Source organism: Alligator sinensis, unplaced genomic scaffold (assembly GCF_000455745.1).
Source record: "Alligator sinensis unplaced genomic scaffold, ASM45574v1 scaffold1457_1, whole genome shotgun sequence".
NCBI classification, from domain to species: domain Eukaryota; kingdom Metazoa; phylum Chordata; order Crocodylia; family Alligatoridae; genus Alligator; species Alligator sinensis.
Window position 1 is genome coordinate 487,184 of NW_005842845.1, and position 7,890 is coordinate 495,073.

General features: G+C 49.7%; 1 protein-coding gene across 1 annotated transcript in view; it reads left to right on the forward strand.

The window, feature by feature from the left end:
* The first annotated feature begins 383 nt into the window (after nt 1–383).
* ADAMTS10 (ADAM metallopeptidase with thrombospondin type 1 motif 10) overlaps nt 384–7,890 on the forward strand; it is a 96,702-nt gene continuing 89,195 nt past the window's right edge. The window contains exon 1 of the mRNA XM_006035509.3: nt 384–648. The gene's annotated coding sequence lies outside the window, so the exon portion shown is untranslated. The remainder of the gene's footprint in view (nt 649–7,890) is intronic.

A 7,890-nucleotide genomic window follows, 5' to 3' on the forward strand; every position in this document is an offset into this window, starting at 1 on the left:
CATTTATCACCGTCAGATGATCCCGCAAATTCCCTGCTCATTTATGATCCCTGATTCTTTGTACCGGGGCGGCATGTGGGAGCTCGCTTGCATCTGGTGCTGGACACACACCGAATGGAAAGACGGTCCACCTACGTCGGGGGTGGCTGTTCTCTTGCAGCCGAAAAGATGATTTTTTTTCTGTAACAGAAAAGGTCTGCCTTCTGCAATGACATCATCAGTCTGGGGAGGGACTTTTATAGCCTGGTGAGTTTTTTGACTTTTTTTTTGGTATAATCCTGGCAAAATTCCCAAACAAAGAGGTTGGGGTTTTTTTTTTCCTTTTTTTTTTCCCCCGGTTTTTTTTTTTTGAGCAGCCCCTGTCCATGCTGCCTCCAAGCTGCTCTCTTATTACTGCTCACTTCCTGAAAGGAGACCTTTTAGCAAAGCCTCCAGCTCTCGAGCTGCCTGAGTCTGACAGAAGAAGGCTATTCTACCGTGACTTGAAGACAGGCAACGCACACCCTCAGCCTGGAAAATTTCTGACACACACAAGACCGAGGGAGAGGGAGCGAGAGAGAGAGGAGCTCTTGGCAGCTGCTGGGAAAAGAAGAAGAGAAGCTTAAAGAATAAAAGAGAGAAAGGAGGAGGAGGAAACATCTAGCAAAGGTAAAACATTTTCTTTAAAAAAGAAAAAAAATCTTGGCAGGGAAAAGGCGGAGCGGGTGGGATTGGGGTGGCTTGGAGCAGGGGCTTATGCAAATGTTCGTCGAACTGAAAGCTGTCTCAGTCTATCGAAGGAATGAGGCTAAGGGATCCTGCATGCTGGAAAAAACATTTATGAGAATGAAAACCATGTTCGCCCTTCTCCAATGATCAGACTTTCCATAAAAACGCAGGGTTGTGTTTCAAAGCGTCTGCAGGCAGCAGGACTCAGGCTCAGTTTTGCTCGCTTTCTCCCTTCCTCCCTCCACCTCCTCCTCTCCCCCACACCGGTCCACTTCTTTTATTGTGTTGAGCCATCCGATGGCATGGCTGGGAGTCTAAAACCGGCTCGTCTTTTGAAAAGCAGCTCTGGGGGAAGCTCTTCATTACGACGAGCCAGCGCTATAATCCCTGCTGCAGAATTATATGTTCTTTGCTGCCCTCATTCCTGCGAATAAACACACGTTGCACTCCCTCACGATTTCTTCGCCTTCTCATAGCCTTCACGAGCTGCCAATGCTTTCTTTCCCTCCTGCGCTATGTGGTCAGTGGCTTAGAAACGGTCTGCCCTGCGAACGGGACAATGTCATGAATTTTGTGAGCAGCAGCAGGCACTTGGCCGTTTTGCACCGGTCAGATGGCTCCTAGCCTTGATCATATCTTTTCAAAGTTTTTTTTTTTTGGTAATGAATGCCCTGGAACATGTTATTTTAAACATCAAAGTAAATATTAGTAATGGTGAAATGCCAGCAGATTATCTCACTACAGCTGATGAAGCTGCACTATAAATAGAAAGGAGTTTATAAAATAACCTTGGCCATCTATTTCCAAATTCGGGGGGGTGGGCAATGAAAATCAAGAGAGGAGCTTAATGTAGCGCCGGTCTGAGCCCTGTGGATGGCTGGTGCTCGCTCCCTGGGCGCCAACTAGGGGGATGCGGCAAGATTTAAATTTTCAAATCGGGGTCACTGTTTGGAGGCTTTGCTCAGCAGCGATTTGGTCAAATATACAAGTGGCTGTAAGCCTTGCAGGGGGGTGGTTTTCCCTCCCACCTAATTGCAGGCTGTACCGCTGCCTGCTTCAATGGGAGAAAACCCTCTCCCGCAGCCCGCCACACCGACCGGATCGGGTTTCCGTCCCACTTCTCTCCACTTCTCTCAGCAGAGTTTAGCTCGTGACAGCTCAGGATCCACCGTAAGGTGTCGGCAGCAGAAAGAGTCTGTCCGTCGGGAGCCCTCGCTGGCCGGCTGTCTCGTTTCCCGCGTAGAAGCTAGGACAGGCAATCTAGGCCATTTTGCCAGTCAATACAGTATTGTTCCCTGTGGCCCATTAGGCTTTGCCTGATCTAATCCCCCCTAGTCCACTGAATGATTGATGTCTCTGTGAAGACTCTCTATAGGAATATCTATCAAGCATAAAGAGGTTTGGGGTTTTTTTGGTGTTTCTTCCCCTTGTTCTTACATATACCCATTTCCAACATCTCCTGCCTTTATATTTGCACATGGAAGATCCTTGCCAATGGGGCTCTAGACATATCTACTTTTTTTTCAGTTGCCATTAAGCCCAAAAATACAGATTTTGCTGCTGGGATCGTCTTAGGAAAGCCAATCCCTTTCCCAGTTCAAAAGGACAAGCCATTTCATAGACTTCATAGACATTAGGGCTGGAAGGGACCTCAGAAGATCAAGTCCAGCCCCCTGCCCCAGGGGCATAAAGTCAGCTAGGGTCAAAGGATCCCAGCAAGATAGGCATCCAAATGTTTCTTGAAAGAGTCCAGAGTAGGTGCTCTGGGTGGGGTCTGTCCTAGGCCTTGGGGGCTCGGACAGTAAAGAAGTTTTTCCTTATGTCCAGCCTCCAACGGTCTTCCAGCAGTTTGTGACCATTAGACCTTGTCATCCCTTGTGGCACTCTGATGAACATTGATGGCAAAAACATCCCATTTGGGAGCAGAATGGATCAAACAAGCTATTTTTATAGAGACAGAAAGAGATTCAGGAAGGGAGGGCTATTGTCTTCCACAAGTTTCTGCTGTCCGTACTAGGAAGCTGTGTCCTTTAAGCGGTCCTGCAGAGGACCTAGTGATCCTTGCTCTCCGGCATGAGAGCAGAATAAGATGCTTTGCCACCGCTGGTGGCTGGAGATGATCCAGAGCGGGGAGGTATCCATGGGATAAGCGAGCATGTAAGGTCCCCATTGCTTGTGCCTGCCTACCAATGCAAGAGGTCAGGGGTGCTGTGCTGTTCAGAAGGGACCTGATCCAATGAGTCTCCTCATTGACTTCAATGAGTTGCCTGGCCTTCATTGATCCAGATGCCTATCTAAAGCACAGTTGAACCCCTCTAGAAAACCAGTTTGCCTCCCAGACTGCCAGCAGCTAGTTCATGCCATGAGAGATACACCAAGAAGCACTTCTCTCAGCTGCTTAACCCTCCCTGTGCAAGTTGAATCCCAGCACAGATGGGTATCAAACAGACAGAAAGGGGAACAAACTTTCTGCATGTCCAGGAAGACTCAAGGGTGTTGGTTGTAGCCGTGTTGGTCTAAGGACATGGGCAGATGAGGTTATTTGGGCCCGGGTGATATCAGAAAGGCAGATCAGAAAGGTCAATTTGGAGTTGGAAGTTAAATTGGAGCCCCACTTGGCTAGCGCATCTCAAACCAGAAGGTACCCAGCCCAAGCCCCAGACTCTGGGCAAGGTTGAGAGGGCTGGCAATGAAGGGAACGCTCTTTGGCTGTGTCAGCCGATCCGCTCTGACGTGAAATGATTACAGTGGAGTCAAGAAACGTGGAAGCCCACCGGGTTGCTTTCAGTGCTAAGCTACGTATCAAAGGGCACCATCGAGGTGTTGCTCATATTAGTCACTATTAACATTCAGATTAAGTTAGAAAGCAACTTTGGTACCAAACCACATCTTTGCATAACCCACATGCAGCCAGTAGCTCTTTATCAGCTGACCCTTGCTGAAGGTCGGCCCATCGCTCTGCCTTCCTCGAGATGCTCCTTGTTTTCTTTGGGGATTCGGCCAGCTTGGCTAGTGAAAACCAAGTGCTCAGCAGCGCTGCTGCTGGCCACTTTCATTTTCTGTTCATCACCCCGACCCAATGCTGTTATATTTGGGTTTCCAACACTTCTATTTTAACTCATTTTTAACAGGAAAAAAAACAACCCACTCCGTTCTGTTCCTAATGCTTCTCCAAACCCTTTTGATGCAAAACCTACATCAATACTGGTCCTAACCTGAGCTGAACTTACCGAGTGAAATGCTGGCCTGACTCGAGCTCATGGGAGTTTTGCCAATGACTTCAATGGGGCCAGGATTTCACCCAGAAGTGGCTTCGGCTGAAACCACAGCAAAAATAACTGGTTGAATCCACTTTTGGGCAAACAGCCCTTTATTTCAAAGCCATGAACCAAGGCACCTCCTCTGTGGCTGGACAGAGGCAGTGACTTTGTGACCTTTGAGCTGCAGCTTCCTCATTAGAAACCCACACATGCTGGCAAGTCAAGGGAGCTTTTTTTTTTCTTCCCTTCACCATATCCCATCAGATCTAAGCAAGCTGGGCCACTTGCTTCCTTCTGGGGGACAGCCTGCAGGAAGGAAAAGTAAGACCCCCACATTTTTGGCAAGTTAGATGGGCTGGAGCAATCCCCATGCTGCCTTTGGGGTGCAGGATTTGGAGGCCAGGCCAAGAGGAGCAGGGGACACGATGCGTAAATGATCTGAATCTTCACTTCCATAGATCTGAGACCAACAATAAAACCCTGAGAGCTAGGGTAAGGGAGCCAGGCCCTCTGCAGCACTCCTTAACTCCATCTGCCCCCAGGGCAGAGCTCTTCCCTAGGGACCATGTTGTGATTGATTTTCCCCTGCCTTACCCCAGCCCCCTACCCAAGGGGAGAAGGAGCTGCAGGGGAGAGCTAGTGTTGCTTGGCCAGCATCATCTCTGGGCTGTATTTTGGCTCAGCAGTTTGCAGAGCATTGGAGGGAAGGTGCTGCAGAGAACGGATGCTCCTTCCCAACCGTCTGTCCCTCTCGCCCCAGTCTGTCTGCAAACGCACTTCTCCCACGAAGCTTTTCGGACAGGATCTCTCAGCTGGGCTTCAGGGCTGACCCAACCTGTGTTTCAGCTGGATTGCCTGTGTTGATATAGACTGTGTGCTCTTGGGGACCAGGGACTCCTACCCCTTTACAGAGCTTCTCAGTGACCCCCAGCAGTCCCAGCCACTGTGTCCTACTTTAATCTTCACATTATGGTAGGGAACAAGCATTCCTCTCCGGCGTTCACAGTCCAAACATTGCAGTGCTGCCCTGTCAAAGCTGGAGCTAAGCCTTTACAACGGGTTCATTCCCATTGTCTGTTTGGGCCAAATTGTGACCGCACAGTCCCAGGTCCACAGGGTGATATGGTGACGTGACAGCACAGTATTGGAGAGCAATGTGACATTGCACTGCCCATTCCTAGGATGAGGCAGCATGCGGGACCAGCGCTGGGTTGGGACTGATGAGATAAAATACTGGTAGAGAACATATTACTGTAGTGCCTAGAGGCCCTAATGAGGTTAGAGACATTCTGGGTGCTGGTTATGCTCCTGGTGCTGCCAGGGGGACCCACTTTCAAGCACACCTTGTCCACTCATTCTTGGTCAGGGGTGACACGCCACAGGTGAGGTGGCAAACTAGCTCCAGGGTGCCCCTCAGTCGCTGTCTCTAGTGACCTTGAGAGTGGCTGCAGGGACCGTCCCCTGGAGCAGCAGCACTGCTGCATTGTGGATTTGGTATACATGGACAGGAGTGGGTGGGTTGGGTGCACTCAGGAGCGATACTTGCCAGAAACACCAGGGACGCGGTGGAGGTTTTTCATAGATCATTATTCATAAATTGTTAGGGGCTGGAAGGGACTTTGCAGATCATCAGGGCCAGCCCCCATCATCGGGTCCAGCCCCCATCATCAGGTCCAGGTGACATGGTGAGAAACAGCCCTGCCCCAGAGATGAAGATGGGAGGGGAAAAGAGGTATTAAATGGGAAGCACCACTCGGTCCCTGCATTCCTTTCCAGTGTCCTCCTGCACCACCGCCAGTACTACCATGCGGTATCAATTTGCCCTGGAGACCCATCCTAGAAAGGCTTGATCTTGGCCCCTTTGCTAGCACTCACTTCAGGCTTCTACTCCGGCATTTTTAAAACCCAGCCTTGCTGCAGCATTTCACTACATGCGACACCGCGGCATGGGGTGGATCTAGGATTATGAAAATGGCATGAAAATGGATTATGAAAATGGCATGAAAATGAAAATGGCATGGGGTGGCATGAAAATGAATTATGAAATGGGGTGGCATGCGGTGGCATGAAATGGATTATGCCAATGAAAATGGCATGGGGTGGCATGAAAATGAATTATGAAATGGGGTGGCATGGGGTGGCATGAAATGGATTATGCCGATGAAAATGGCATGGGGTGGATCTATGATTATGTGCAGATGAGATGACACAACATGTTTTTCTCCATTTAAAAAGAAACTAGATGCTTCAGTAATACGGCAGGGGGACTGGCACTATGTGAGCAGAACTATTGGACGGTGCGCTAATTTGCTAGATTATATATAAAGTTGAAAAAACTGACAACAAACAAGACCAAAAATAGTCAAAAGATATTGTTGCATTAGTCCGGTTGTCATTATAGTTAAATGTACATCTCATTCAGATTCATAAAACAACATCTAGCCTTCCTGAGCATCTTGACAGTGCCTCCAGTAGTGCACTTGTAGTCTACACCCGAGTTAATATGACCACACCTGGTCACTGCACATCTCATGGCACGTTTCACAGACACTGGGATGTTACCTGGGAAAGATCAGGACAAAAAACACCCTGGGATAAGGTACACCGGCCTTGTGGGTCCACTTTTATCCCAAATTAGCTGTTTATTCAATCCCAACAGGCTGTAGCCAGCTCCTGATCACTCACTCATGTGGTGCAATAATAGCATCTATTGCTGCATCTATCCACACCAGGGCAGTTGGTCACCTCCTACCTCTGGACACCGCTCGACAAAGCCGATCTAAGTGACACCAGTAATGATGCATGCTGTATGTACGCCCGCAGGTCTGCACACCTGATTCTCAATGCTCCTAGATGTTGGGCAAGGGGTTACTATGCTAGCATCGTTTGTAGAGGGGTAAAAGGCTGCACAAGGCAGAAGGCAGTAGAGAATGAAGCTGCCCATGTCTCTCTTTCCAGATAGGGCAGAGGTGTGTGCTCACTTGTGCAGGCAGAACCACGAGTGCACCTTGGTACAAAAAGCAAAGCACAGCAAGGCTGCCTATGGAGGGTGAGAGGGCAGTAGGAGGAGTGGGAGGGCAGCGGTCTTCACTGACACCTGCAAAGGTGGCAAGTCCATATTTCCTGACCACACCAAACCCATAAACGGAGTGGAGCATAGTGGGGCCATTCATGATTGCACACAGTGCAGCTTGTGTGTCTGGGGACTGCGGGGCAGGCGCTGCAGGCCCTCACAACTGCTAAATGGAAAGCAATACATGGTCCAGTTTAGGAAGGGAGGGTTGCAAGGCTCGTGTGGAAGGCCAGGGCGTAAAATGAGCCGGCAGCACTGGACAAGGTTGTCTAGCAGGTGTCCGGGGCTCTGGATCCCCTGGAAACAGGGTTGGTTGTGTTGTATGGTTGTGCACTGAAGATCCCTGTACTAAACGCACACGTACACTCCTCTTGCAGTCACGTTCAGTCTGCCCCATGGTTTCTCAGATGCATCCATTGCAGGCCATACAGAGACAGAAACAAGCATATCAGTGATAAATACATATCGTATACCCATGCCCACTTGTGTACATGTTTTACACACTATTTTGGGTCGGATCGTGAAAGAGCTCAGGGCCAGGGCTCATTCTGCACACACATTCAGAGCAGATGGCAGCCACGTAAATAGGTTGAGAGAAGATCCATGTCAATCAGTGGAAGGTGTGGCAGAAATGCCCCCGTCAGTGTCCCTCTCCAGAGACCTATCTCTGCCAGCCTGAGAGGCTGGTGTTGAATCCCTCAGGGCGGGGATCTCCCTCCTTGTCTACATGACAAAAGCCTGGTGCCTGAATGCTCTGGTCACCTGGGCGCATGGGCCCAGGTAGCCAGGGATGCTTGGGAGATTGGTCGGCTTGTGGCCAGTATTTGCAGGGTTGCTTTGGGCCGGGGG